Genomic DNA, 14,989 nt, shown 5'->3' on the forward strand with positions numbered 1-14,989 from the left:
ACATAAAATTTCTGCTGTGACCCTAGATCATAAAAACCATATATCACTAGATAAAGAGAAATATGGTGCCTCACTGCAAAATCACATTGCTACGTCTCCAGAAAAAATCTGGCGAGCGATTTCCCCAACTGCTACAAACTGCGATACATTTGTCATGGCTAATAAACTAGTATGATTATTTGCTGCAAAATACAAATTCGCGTTCCAACATCCTTATAACAGGAGATTTTAACCTTCCAGGAATTAACTGGTGCAGCCTTTCACATGACGGCAAAAGATTCCAAAAATGCTGAGTCATTACTACTAACTGCATTTACGTTTTCGTTAACCCAGTTGGTTTTGGATGCTACAAGAATTTCCAGCTCTGCTGTACTTGACCCTTGCGTTTGCAAGTAGCTCGCTTCCAGACTGCTCAGTCAGTGTCAAGGACGGTATAATCTGATCATCAGTTACTTGTTCTTGAGTGTCCCTATTTCTGGCTTGCGATCGTATGTCAAACCTTCTGACACATTTGTAAGAGACTATACGCATGCTGATGATGACGGAATTATTAGTTGTATGGAATCTTTATTCCCTTCCTTTAATGAGGACAAATGACGTTAATGTGCTGTGGACAAAGTTTAAAGACATAGTCATGCACTGTGAAAGCACCTACGTGCCTTTGAAGAAAAAGCGCATCAACAGGGAGTACCCGTGGATGGATCGTAATCTGATACATCAGAAACGCAAAATAAAACGCTCTCGAAAACGGGGTGACAGGAAACAACTTGCAAGTCTAGTACGCACTTTCAAAGATAAAGTGCGTGCTGCAAGAGATCAGTTCTTTTCTTCCACATTGACTTCTTTCATGTCAGAGCAACCAAGGAAATTCTGGCAATATTTATCTAAAGATAAAAGCGGCATCACAGAGATCAGAACATCTGGCACAGGCATTGACGATCCTTTGACCATTGCTAATGAATTTAACGCCTTTTTTCAATCGGTGTTTACCATAAACGCATCGCACGCGCACTTGCAACCTTACACGCTTCGTAATCCGATGCCCGAAGTAGACTTAAGCAAAAACGGCATCCTTAGTCTTTTACGTAATCTAGACATAAAAAAGTCATCAGGTCCGGACAAAATATCTAATGTTTTCCTTAACAGATACACAATCTGGGTAGCAGAGTACTTATATGTAATATATAAAACATCGTTAGAATCCTGTGTGATACCAGATGACTGGCGCCTTGCAAGGATAGTTCCGATTCACAAATCTGGATCCCCTCTAGAACTAAATAATTACAGACCAGTTTCCTTAACATCCACAACTTGTAAACTGCTAGAACATATTTTATTTAAAGCGATTATAACACATTTAGAGAATAACCATTTACTTCATGCAAATCAACATGGATTTAGGGCTGGTTTATCCACAATAACACAGTTAGCTGAGATAACGGATGATTTTATGAATGAGCTGAATAAGAGGGGTCAAATCGATGCAGTGTTTCTGGACTTTTCCAAAGCGTTCGATGTAGTTCCGCATGCCGATTTAGTAACTAAACTGCTCTCAATGGGCATTGAACGCAATATCATCCGTTGGATAGAATCTTATTTGTCCTCAAGAAAACAATACGTTGCTGTTAAAGACTGCGTTTCTAGTACACTGAAAGTGCACTCAGGGGTGCCACAGGGGTCAGTCCTCGGTCCCTTGTTGTTCTTAGTTTATATCAATGACATCTATTTATCTGTTCAATCGCCTGTGAAGATCCGGTTGTTTGCGGACGATTGTGTTATTTATACTAATGTAAATCATCACTCCGACCAAGTAAGACTTAATGACGCGTTGCACTCAATTAGCGTATGGTGTGAAACATGGGGACTGAAGCTAAACACTTTGAAGACGGCAGCTATTACATTTACCAACAAGAAAGAACCCTTAGATTTTGCTTATATTATTAATAATTCTTATATTCATAAAACCCAGCGAGTGAAGTATTTAGGTGTTACGCTCACAAGCAATTTAAGTTGGGAACCCCATATAGAAAACGTTTGCAGCAACGCTCTAAAAAAGCTGGCATTTTTGAAACGGAAATTGCGCCGTACTTCATCAATCGTTAAGTTAACAGCATACAAAGCTCTTGTCAGACCAAAATTAGAATATGCGGATTTAATCTGGAGCCCTCATCAAAAATATTTAATCAAGAAAATAGAAAGAGTGCAAAATTTAGCTTTGCGGTTTATATACTACACATACTCGCGTTTTTCAAGCGTGTCCGTTCTTCGCGACAGGGCGAAATTGAAAAAACTAGTTCATCGCAGAATTGTATCTCGCATCAAATTTTTATATCAGCTGTACCATGGTCACTACAAAATAGCGCGTGAATGTTATTTACCCGAGCCCCCCATGCGCTCTGCTCGTACAAACCACAACAAAACAATTAAGCAACCATTAAGTAACCTTAACATCCATCAATATTCTCTTTTTCCCCATGCAATTTCACTATGGAATAAATTACCCGAAGAAGTAGTTAACGCTAATTCAATAGAATCGTTCGTTCAGCTTTCAAATAACCTTTTCTTTGACCTCTAAAATTGCCGCAATGAGAGCAGTTTCTTTTGCGTCACGCTTTTTCATTGTTATTTTGTTTACGTATTGCACTGTTGTACGTTCATGTTTATTTCTGTTACGTATAGTGTTACAATGATGTATGTACATGTTTATTGTGTTCTTAATTGCTAATTGGCAATGGTAATTTACGTTGTTGTATGTACCCACTCCTGCTTGGGCCCGAATAGGGCCTGCAGTATTTGTAAATAATAATAATAATAATAATAATAATAATAATAAACAGGTGGCAAATAATCTAATCTTTATTTCAAATCTGTTTTCACACAGTATGGCGACACGTTGCCCAACTTTACTTCGGGTTTACCGCCAGTACCAGACGTTGTAATCAGCGAACATGGAATTTTCAATTTGCTTTTGAACGTAATACTAACAAATCTTTTGGTCCCGAGGCTTTTCTGGACAGGTATGTGGAATGGGTAGCTGTTGTTTTCCAAATCACGGCTTGACGGCCAAATTCCAAGGGGCTGGAGGAACGCCAGAGTCAAGCCACTTCATAAAAATTGAAAGGAAAACCTTATTGTTAATTAACGTCCGATTTCACTAACTATACAAGGTTTGCAAAATGCACGAGCATATTATACATAAACAAATTTCAGAACATTTAGACAAGCATAATGGGTTGACTAAATTTCAACACGGATTTAGGAGAGACTGTTCAACATGCACACAATTAGTCGAAACCATGCACGATTTAGCTACATCCATGTAAATAACAGGAAACAAAAAGACGCTATTTTCATGGATTTCTCCAATGCGTTCCACAATGTTTCTCGAAAAAAACTATTGTTCAAATTGGATAAATTGCTCAGAAATTTTCAGCTCATACAATAGATATCTGCCTACATTCACGATCGCTATCAATTCGTTGTGTTCAGTAACGAACAATCTAATGCTCTTTCGGTTGACTCTGGCGCTCCCCAAGTCTAGGTGTTTGGACCCCGTTTATTTCTATTATATATTAACGATATCGTGCAAGACATGCATTCCTGTAAAAATTAAATTTTACCCCGATGACTGTGTGCTTTACTGTGAAGTTAAAAGTGCTACTGGCCAAATAGTTTTAAATGATGCATCCGGTAATTAAAGTTATCGCTTGTTGTGACACTTGGAAAATGTCTGCAAATTTTGAAAAAAAAAAAAAAAAAACGGTGTATATGAAACCAACTCGCAACAAAGTGTCTTCGGAACTCAGTACTCCTGCAACCAAAACATAATAAGGAAACATGTCTGTTTTTTTCTGTATATTTACGATCTTCCATCAACGCTGAAATATTCCAAAGCTATAAAATATGCAGATGACACTGCATTATTTCTTACAGGGAATAATTTAGAGGAACTACAATGTAAAATAAATGAAGAACTTAGCTAAGTTTCACAGTGGTCTAAAATTAATCGGCCAACTCTTAATGCCGAGAAAATAAAGTACGCCGTGTTTCACTCACGCCGAAAGAACATAAATTACTAACACATAGCACTAACTATCAACAATAGGAATCTGCTGAGGGTTACCCAATGCAAGTGTCTTGGTTTCCTGTTCGAGTGTGATATGCTCTGGAAAGAAGAAACTAATAATGTGTGCTCCAAATTAGCCTATGGTTGTCATATTTTACTTAGGGCCAGAGACTGATTCTGTCTTCCAGTTTTATGCATTCTGTATTTCGCCTTTCTCCAAAACCAATTAAGGTCTGCCAGTATTATTGTCAAGGCACGAATCAATCAAGGCACGTAAATTCGAGACGCCACGTGCTTAATGTCATACGAATCCGTTGGCGCGTAGTGGGCTGAAAAATGAAAAAAAAAAATCGCACCAAACAAAGGAGGAGGTAATCGCGAGGGGTCAAAAACGCTGAACTGTGTCAAAGAAATGAAATGCCTGCGAGTCCCTATAGCTTACGCGTATGCTGGAATAGAGGGGGTAGTGTACCAATCATAAGATTTTCTTGTAAAGGGACAACTGGTTTCTACTTTTCCAGTTTTATTTATTGTCTGCAACTGTTCGAAACGTAATACAACTGCTTGGAACGTAACAGAAATAGGTTTCGAGCTTAGTCGCGGTGTTTTATGAATTGAAATAATTTAATGCGGCAGTGTATTTCAAGCCTTACATGTCATTGTGAAGAAAAGTATTCTTGCTGGGGCGGTTTGTACTTAGCGTTTCCTGAACTAGATGGCGCCACTGCGTTTACGGTCGTTATTTTTTTATAATTTTAATCACCGAGGCTTTGCACGGGTATTTTGCAGGCAGAAATAAGCGTTACCGTATTAATTGGACGTAAAAGACTTTAGGCAAAATAGTGGCAGTGGAAAACATTCAAAAAGGTGTTTTCGCATTCATATAATGTAAACCGCGTTTAACTTTTTTCGGAACGCTATACTAAAACTCTGCGGGGAGGGGAGGGGATAACGTATTTTCCCTTAGGTCTGCTATCGCGAACGCTATGCTAAAACTCTCTATTGTTCCCCGCGCTGGCGGCATGATCGCGGCATCAAGAGAGACCGTTGGCACTGCGCGTACTCCGGGCCGGGCCAAAGAACCAGTCGGCCACGTACGCGGGCCGTCCTGTCACTGCGGTGCGATGAAAAGCAGCGGCCGCCGACGTGGCTCCAAGGCCGCCGTCGCCACGAGCAGCAGCAGCCTTCCGCGCGCAGCGTCAGCGGGAGCCGACGCCTTTTGTTCACGTGCTCGCCACGTGCGCGCGCCGGGCTTCCCGGAGAAGGCCGGCGCGGTGACGGCTTCGGTCGGCCGCGGCGGCGGGAGCAGCAAAAACAAGCCCGCCAGTGCGCCACGTACTGCATACGCGCGCTCCCAGCGCGATACGGGCGCTCTGCCGGATGCGCGTAGCGGTAAAACTGCGCTGCGGAGATGCGCTCCGAAAGACGCAAAGAACAACAAACAAACAGAGCTAAGGGGAGTTGTTTGCAGTGACGGCGCACCGAGAAGTCAACGGCCAGGCTCCTTCGTTTCCAGGCTGAATCATTGTGTCCTATTTAAGCTTCCTCCGAGCACGCTGTCTTTCTCGACAAGAGAAAACCGGCGTTTTACCACAGCGCACCCGCCACACCACGGTAGCCGATTAATGACACGGTCTTTGCACTGACCGCCTTGTCTTTTTTTATATTTCAGTGCGTGTCTTTAGAGCAGCCTCATAACATAGGAGCCCAGCAATGATCGAGAGCCGAATGGGGAGTTCGAAGATCGCGCAACACTTCAGACGCCTCGGATGAGTACCTTTTCTCTCTGTAAGCCGGCCGCGAACGCCAGGCGATATGCGCGCGCAATGATTCATCGGCTGTGATGCGGCTGGGATGCGTCCTTGTACTACAGTGTTGCCGCGCGCGTGGCAAACATAAGCGCTGGGTTCGAAAACAAGCCTCCCGAGAATAACTGGCCGCCAAATGCCCTGGAGAAAGGAAAGCCAGGGTGCGTTTCACAACAAACCCGAACACCAGTGTTGAAGCAACTCGGGGAGATCGTAAGGGTGGGAAGCACAGTACGCGTCGTTTGAGGCATTTATCGACAGAGATTGGCGACGCACCGCGATGAAGCGCGCAGAGAAAGAAATTGCATACAGAAGGGAAATGTATGCGCAATCAGCCGCTTGCAGTGCGTTGTAAATCGCTTCCGCTGACGCATTTCAGAACGACTTCTACGATTTGCACCGTCTCATTTTCTGTTTGTCGGCTTCGCATCTCGTCCTTTCTGTCTGAGGCGTAAGATTTCAGTTACTTAATAAGGAGCCGCTGCAGGAAAAAAAGACGAGGTCTTCTCCATGGCTTCGAGTAGGACTGTGTTGCCGAGCTTATTCTTGGAAACCGAGATAGGGGCGGGGTAATCTAAGTTTCCTCTTAGTATGAATTATCTTTTTAACTGTCTTATCAGCGATGCTAAGGTAGTGCTGGACGAGAGCCATCGGCCAGAGAAAAAAACAGGCAGGCGTAATGCAAAAAACTCAACTGAGGCGTTTCCTGTGCAACTTCAAAACACGTGGCAGACGGGAACGCAAGAGCACGATGAAGCACAAAAACTGAAGCGCGACTAACAGCTGTGACGTCACTAAGTCAAGGGTGGGGAAGAAACAAATGAACAAGTATTTGGCAAAGTTAGCCCTCGCCTGCTTCTTCAGAGAGTTTCTAGCTGCGCTTCAGCCTTTTAGAGGGAAATCTCTACTTCAAGACCAAAGCTGTTTCATCGCATTGCTCCGCCTAGGATTAGAACCCGCGGCGGGGCGAACAGATAAGCTTTGATGGCCAACTACACAATAGCACTACGCTATCGCCGCAGCCACGCCTTGTGTTGTTGTTGCCTCAAAAGCGATGGCACATACCCATGAGTGGAAGGGGGGGAGGGGGGGGGGGGGTTGGCTGGGGTTTGGTGCAGATCCAAACAGGAGAAAAAATCATCCAGGCTTATCTCAAGCGGCGCATTAATAAAAATTGAGGAATCTGGTAAAACTGCAACACACTCTGGCGCTGTGCACTGCACATCGTCGTCTTCATCAACATCCATCTGCGGCGCGAACAGATGAGATCAGCTTAACCTCGACCTCAGTCTTAATATCGTCGCCAGACGTGATGACGACCCAGCAGAGCAAAACCGTGAGCCGATCAGGCTAAACTCATGCTTTCGCATGTCTACTAGCTCTGTTGAAATAAGTTATAGACATGCCACTATTTTTCGTTGCGTCCCTGCATGCCTGCGTTCAAAGTATGAACCGAAGTCACGTGAGCACTTCTCGTTGGATGTTCTGAAGCCGTGCCAGCACAGAATATCCCACCAACTACCCTGCATACAACCGTTGTTTAAAATAGGATTCAGGATATCAGCAGTGAATTAGGCCATTAGTAAAAGGATATTACTCGCGCCGTTGATTCGCGAGACCGTGGAATATCGGCGCTCGTATGCGCACACCCGTTCATATGTTCTGCTCTGTTCGTGGTTTAGCCCCGCAAGATTCTGGTTCATTTAGGTGGTTAGGCAGCCTTGCTACCGCACCCTCTTGGAGTGACACGTTATGTAGCTTATATATTTTTGATAAAATACAATAACTTCCTTCTGTAGCACGCACAGAGCAGTGCAAGCGCGCAGCTGTTTTTTCTTTTTCGTTTCGTTCCAGCAGATGGCCCGGTCGTTGTTGCGCACTGTGGACGGCTCCTTCGAAAGAGAGTTGATGCGAGTCGCGTGAATGTGGCGTGACCAGAACCGCATCCACTCGCAAAGACGAGATTCTGAGAGCGTGACGAGTACCGCGTACGTTTTGTTCAAAACGTTTATGGGGGTTTAACGTCCCAAAGCGACTCAGGCTATGAGGGACGCCGTAGTGAAGGGCTCCGGAAATTTCGACCACCTCGGGTTCTTTAACGTGCACTGACATCGCACAGTACACGGGCCTCTAGAATTTCGCCCCCATCGAAAAGCGACCGCCGCGGACGGGATCGAACCCGCGTCTTTCGGGCCAGCAGCCGAGCGCCATAACCAATCAGCCACCGCGGCGGCTGTTCAAAACGTCCGTTCGATGCAGTTAACCTCATGTTCGGCACTCCCCTCGGGCACACGGCGCGAACTTTCCGCCGTTGTCCTCCAAACGTGACCGCCCCGTCAGGTGCCCTTCTCGGGATCAAACACTCGCGGCTCGTCACACTGACCGCCGGCGCGCGTTTGTCAACCTTTGGTGCTTTCCGAGTAGCGATGACGAGGGCGGGTGGGCGGTCGTTGCCGTCGATACGCGGCGCGGGGAGGAGGGAGCGATTAAGAAGCGGGCACCCACCCACGTATCGCTTCCCGTGTACACAAAACCCGCTGAGCACGCGCGCCCTCTGCTCCCCGCGTGCTCGCTACCGACGCTCGCTTGTATACTCCTATTTTAGCACGCGCCTGCAACGGCCCGCTCGTACTACGCAGCCGGCCCGTTCACGTGTTCACGCCGTGACCACGCCGATTAAGCGAGAAAGTGGACGCCTGGGGCGCGGAGCAAGGTCGCCGATCCTTATGCGCGAGGCCATTTCACCTTGTCACGGCCCATCAGGCGTTGCCATAACTGCGCTCTCCCGGCGGCCGCCCCGTTGTCAATGGTGCCCGTCGGCGTTCCGATCCAGCTCCGATAAGAATGTGGGTACGCTGCCGAGCTCGTACTGGTGATTTTTAGTCATGGGAATGGCTTGGACGCCCGCCATATTGTGGAGGGCTCCGGATTGGTTCCGACTGCTCTTTAAGTTGCTCCGAAATCTTACTGCACGGACGATTTTGCAGCGCCGCCGCGGCCAGTATCGACCCTGCGACTGTGCTCAGTCAGCGAATGCTATACTCTCGTTAAAGCAAGAGTTACCACACAAGCCTAACATAAACAGCGTTATTTCTGGTCACTTTTGGGATATTCTCGTAGAGGCCGTAAACTTCGATTCCGAGGATTCGGCGAACTTTTTTTTTGTCATAAACAAGAGGCTATGTTCTTGGCGTGTAAGCGAAGCTGTATATATAGACTAGCAGTGACAGCAGTGCGATACTTTCTTAATTCAGGTTGCTCGGCGGCTTCACGGACCAACTCCACATTATCCCGCCATGCGGATGACTCCAGCGAGGCACGCCAGGAGACAACGGAAAGGTGGGATTAACGGCGGGATTGAATAGCAGCGGAACAAAGGAAAACACAATGCTCTGTAGAATGAGGTGCAGTTGGGGCAGGAGGGATCGAGATGAAATTGGTAGAGGTAGAGACGCGCCGGGGTGGTGAAGACAATGGCTTGTACCTTGTGAAGTACGTGTCATGCCGAAGCTGCTTCAAGTAGCGCTCCAAGGTACGCTTGTATGCGTCCGCTTCGTACCCCGTCGCTGGGCTGACCCAGGGGATTGCCCGGCTGTGAAAACCACGCTTAAGCTGATGGCCGAGCTCATTACCGCCAATCCCTGAATGGCCAGGTATCCACTGCAGAGTTCCTATGGCTGGGCGTAGGAGAGGACATTGTCGGTCTTTCGCATTAAAATAAAACTTCACAATTTCTGAGAACGACTGCGTCGGAAGCACCTTTGATACGGTAAATGCAGCCCATAACATTTATTCTTATCGTGAAGGCGTGCAGTGTCTACTGAAAAAAAAAAGAAACTAATGTCAGCAACACTCCTGCCACAGCAACACAAGGCAAGATATCGAAGCTACGGTGCTCGGCTTTACGAAGCTGTAATTGACATTCACGTACTTCGCACTTGTGTTTCCCAGTTGGCAAAGCGCGCGAGACTTGCTCGTTCACTGAAGTCACGGTTTTTTCCACGGATGGCAGTTTTCGCTATCTCCGGAGGAAGGCGTGGTATTTTACTGACAAAATTGAAAACGTATTCCCACCACATCAAAAGCAGATGTCGGGTCCTCGTTTATATCCTGGCACCACGCAGGCCGGGTGTTTCACTTTTTCGCCCCGTTTCCCCCCCCCCCCCCTCTCTCTCTCTCTCTCTCTTATATATAGGTCAAGCGACGGTGACACGCGTTATCCATTCTCGTTTGGCAACGAGCCACGGAAAATCACGTTGGTGACTTGCGCAAGGCGAAGCAAGAGGTGAAATAAATGCGTCCTTCGCAACTTGCTCAGTGTACATACAACGGCAGTAGGGAGGGGGGGGGGGGGGGGGGCACGCTCGGGTCACCGCAATCATGGAAGCCGGCCGTGGAGATAAAACGAGTTTCTTGGCGTATGTGACCGCTGTCACTGCATGGCATCCACTGCACGTGATGCCAGCCCTTATTGCGGAGGGAAATTTATTCCCTTTCCTCGACCCCGATGTCGCGAAGCGTTCTACGGTCAAGCTCCGAGAACATGCGCGGCTCAGCCCGAACCGCCTGCCGCTGCAGCATAATGGCAAGCACTGCTGTTTGTCTAAATCATTGGCTGTTCAATGAAGGCTACCCGCCGCGGTGGCTCAGTGGTTAGGGCGCTCGGCTAATGATCCGGAGCTCCCAGGTTCGAACCCGACCGCGGCGGCTGCGTTTCGATTGAGGCAAAACGCTAAGGGCGCCCGTGTGCTGTGCGATGAGATCCCCAGGTGCTCGAAATTATTCCGGAGCCCTCCACTACGACACCTTTCTTCTTTCACTCCCTCCTTTATTCCGTCCCTTACGGCGCTATTCAGGTGTCCAACGATGTATGAGACCGATACTGTGCCATTTCCTTGCCCTGAAAACCAATTATTATTATTATTGAATGAAGGCTCCTGTGTAGCCGGGGGGTGTGCCGCTGAGAGCGACAGCGGTTTTCGACTCGCAACAGGCCTCTAAGCAACGCCGCCATAGCGATGCACCGTGCGCCTTGTAATTCTGTTGTACGCTTCCGTTATCTTGAGGCTACGCTCGGCGTTGTTTGCAACCGAGCCCAGAGGAGCCTGCGCGGACACCGAGAAATTATGGCCGCTGCCCTTGTCCGTATACAACGATGGGGAAGGAAGAAAGCGCCTTCTCTGTCCGAATCGTCCGTCTTGGAAGCGCGCCTGCAAAGATGTCAGTGAAGGGCGCCACTCTGTTTTCGCGTCGTGCGTTCGTATATAGCAGCTCCTTCCACGCTTCGTCTAGGCCTAGAATTGTCGTTGTAGCCGTGCTTGACTGCTGCTGCCGACATTCGCGATTGAGCGTGCGCACTCTTATCCTTTCCTACTGTCGGAAGAACGTCCTGTTTGCTCCATTTGCGAAATGTGGGCCTTCCGAACAATAATCCTTCTTCCTGGCGTCTGTGATTCTTTGTCCGAAAGCGAGTTCCGCGTGTTTCGTGGCGCTGCTCACAATCAACTTCTTTTAAACCGGCCGATAATCCGTTCTTCTGCTTACTAGGGCAACTGAGGAGAATTCAAACGTATCCAACTTTTTCTTTTTTTACGGTTCTGTCCATGTTTAGAACCGAAAACTTTCCCTCAATCAACTCTTAAACCTTTTGATGCGAGAATGCTGCGTGTAAATGGCACCATTTGCTCTTGCGTATATAAAGGGCCCTTTGTTTCAAGGTAAAACTTCATTTTACCCGATTCTTGCAACCCGAATATTACTCTTCAAAATCAGATTAAACCTGATTTCTACCCGAAAATTAGCCTTCTATAGACGACGTTGGCTTTGCAGCTCACAAAGCTGAACACGCCGAAAGAAATTTGTGGATATCCAGTGCTTATTCCAGAAGGGCGTCTTCGGCCAACTAGGCAACTTAAACCTCATTAACGCTCGTTTGCATGAGGCGGATGAATTTGAGAATGAATTCTAAAAGGGCAGTTTAGAAGCGAGGGGCCAAAACAAGGCTACCGACCAGACCTCTTATCGCAGTCACTCTGTGAAACGCTAACGACACCCCGATCCAAGGGCCTTGCGCATTTGAAATGGTCGCTGTGATGTTGAATGTTTTCTCAATGTACAAATAAAGGCAATCCGGTCTTGCTCAGACGCAGGAATAGTGTTCCGTAGGACATTAGTAACGTACGCGACGATATATTTGTGATAGATTGAGAAAAAAAAAAAACTTCATTCGTAAGCATTTTTTTAGTGAAACCAGCAATTTCATGTTGTTTATGAAATAATGAGCACAAAATACGACATTTTTATGTCTAGCAGAAAAATAATGTTCTAGAAAACTTTCTTTTGGAGGAAAAAAATTACTCGAAGAAAAAAAAACACCACGGAATTTTTTTTTTTCTGAACAACCCGATTTGCACCGAATTTGAGGTCGTAAAATATCGCCCGATTTTACCCCCCTGATTCCGATAAAAATAAAACTGTAAAACGAAGGGCCAAACGAAGCATCGAAAACATTTGTCCTCATCATTTTTTTTTTTTTTGCTGTCTGAAGCACATCGTCCTGCTGCCGAGGGCGACTTCGAGGCTTCCAATCCTGGGCCGCGGCGGTCGCATTTGGGTGGGGCTGAAAGCAAACAGGAGCCTGAGGCCACCCTTACCGCACGGAGAGCGTCTAATTCAGTAGCGCACGGTTGCACATTGTATACAGATGCAACAGAGCAGGTACAAGTAGCTCCACTATGAAAGGGAACACGCATTATCCGCATTCAGGGAAATATTCATGAGCATAAATCTGTTATTTTCTTCTGTTCTAAACAGAACAGTTCAGTTTTATGAATAATACTTGATAACTTTATTGCTGACTGTTCAACTTTACTGATAGCAGTCTTGTGTGTGTTCCCTTTCATATTGGGGCAACCCGTACATTAACCGCAGCTGCCTCTGACATTTCTAACCTTCGTACTGAAGTAAAAAGTACGAAAACTACATGCTGGCAATAAACTTATTCTAGACATAGCGCAATAAATATCAAGCGAAAGACAAATCGTTGCAATTATACAGTAATCCTTGGAAGAACTACTGCGGATATGTTGTTGTTCCCCTCACAAAATGGCACATACCCACAAGGGGGATTGGCCATAACCAGGCGGTGACCATTTAAATTGCAGATTGCATATGGCAAGCGTGGGATGACCTAATAAAAATTGTGTAACTCTGTTTCCGTAGCAGAGGAGGTTGCAGGAGGTTAGGTTAGGATACTTGCCCCGTTTTTTTGTTTCTTTTTCTACAAGTTCATCTTTTCCTACCGTGCCATGCACTACGCTCAGAGATCATCCTGCCTTTGAAGCTAAATATCGTAACTTCATTTGCGTACATTTCCGTGGCGCCTGATTCCTCTTGCTTTCTTAGTTCACCCCTCTTTCCTGTAACCAATGGTCCCAAAATGTTTCTTACTACCCATCCTTCTTTCCATCGGCTTAGGGTGGATGGTCAGCTCGCGTAGGAGCCAGCTGACTCCGAGTTTCTTGGAATCGTGCAACTGGGTCAGAGACCTAGCTACGTGGCTCAGAGGAACTCGGCGTCTAAGAAACGACGGCATGTGACGCCATCGGTCCTTCTGCCTTGGCGTTAATAGCGAGATTATCGCCTACGACACGTCAGCCGCTTGCAACAGAGGCTTTGATGCGAGTAGCGGTGACAACGGCAGCTCTAAATCCATTTCAACCCCAGCTTCTGCACCCACCCACCTCCCCAGAGGACATGGTTTCCTGAAAAAAAAAAAAAAGGAAAGATAAATTAGGTCTTCGTGAAGTTCTTGCAGGTTCTCTGCCGGATTAGTCTGATGAAATTGGTTGGGAAAAACTTAGACCAAGTGCGCATAGGCTATAACCGCTTGTGAAGATATAGAAGATGTTCGGAAACCTCCTAAAGGTTGTAACCTAATATGTGACGCGTAATATGTGTAATATGTAAGTATTACGTGTGGCACATGTTATGCTACAGTTCTCCCAGGTTTAGGTTGTGTGCATGTGAGTGCGTCATTTTAAATTACCTTTTTATGTTTCTTTGTTTTTCTTGTACATTTTGTGCATTTAGTTATATAGTTCACCTTATTTTCAATTGTGGCACTCTTTCTTATCAAGAAATTAAGAAACTAAATGTTATTCCTGTATTCAAAGAAAGATGACAAAGCTAAATAATAATTTATACCCAATTCACATCCTCTTAGTAACTGAAATATTGTTTCGTGAAAAATTAAGTACGTGCTTAAGTAAATCTAATTCATAAAAAAATCAGCTTCACTAATTTAACCTTGCCTTGTTTAACTAATTATATTAAACACTAGCTAGTATGCCCAATGATTTAATTTCGAGGGACCCTGATATAATAACTGAGTAATCAATGTATTTTGAATATTTTTTATAGTTAATGAGCTCATTTTGTGACGTACGATGTGACTTTGTCATTGCGTTACACTTTGATGTAATGTGTGAATAATTTTTTATCTGCAACTTCTTCTCTTTGTAAGAATACATTCCTGTTATTCGTGCTATAGGGGCGTCTGTTTTTCAATGTGTTTTGCCGATTACATGACCTTTCGGCATTGTTGTGAAGTATGTCTTTGTCAATGTTGCCTTGGGAAGTCGAGTTCGGTCAAGCTGTGTTTTTGCAGCTTTATCCCTATCTCCACAGCTGCTCTTTTCACCTCTGTGAAATAAAAGCACACGATTGATTGATTGATTGATTGATTGATTGATTTATTGATTGATTGATTGATTGATTGAATGAATGAATGAATGAATGAATGAATGAATGAATGTCTAGACAACGGCCAAGTGCTCCCTGTTTGCGGATTTTACAAAAGCTATTGATTCAACTAATCATATTTTACTTACCTAACGTACGATAAGGCTAGTGCGTATCTGGTCCTGCAATAACTTTTCTGAATAACTATTTCCGTGACCACGTAGTGCGCGTCGTAGATAAGTTCTATGAATTCAGGATGACTGACATAAGATGCCGCGGAGGTCAATTCTCGGCCCTTGGTTTTCCTGCGCCACTCACTGCGTCACACTAACAGGGTGAAACCTGTTGGTCCCTTTCGTTAGAAAGTTTCAGC

The 14,989-nt window shown here is 45.6% G+C and overlaps 1 long non-coding RNA gene across 1 annotated transcript; it reads left to right on the forward strand.

The window, feature by feature from the left end:
• Positions 1–7,932: 7,932 nt before the first annotated feature.
• On the forward strand, positions 7,933–14,585 carry LOC144131307 (uncharacterized). Its single transcript, XR_013314698.1, has 3 exons — positions 7,933–8,724; positions 9,129–9,213; positions 13,351–14,585. It is a non-coding gene; the product is annotated as an uncharacterized LOC144131307 (long non-coding RNA).
• The last annotated feature ends 404 nt before the right edge of the window (positions 14,586–14,989 follow it).

The sequence above is a fragment of the Amblyomma americanum genome, chromosome 1 (genome assembly GCF_052857255.1).
Source record: "Amblyomma americanum isolate KBUSLIRL-KWMA chromosome 1, ASM5285725v1, whole genome shotgun sequence".
In the NCBI taxonomy this organism is placed as follows: Eukaryota; Metazoa; Arthropoda; class Arachnida; order Ixodida; family Ixodidae; genus Amblyomma; species Amblyomma americanum.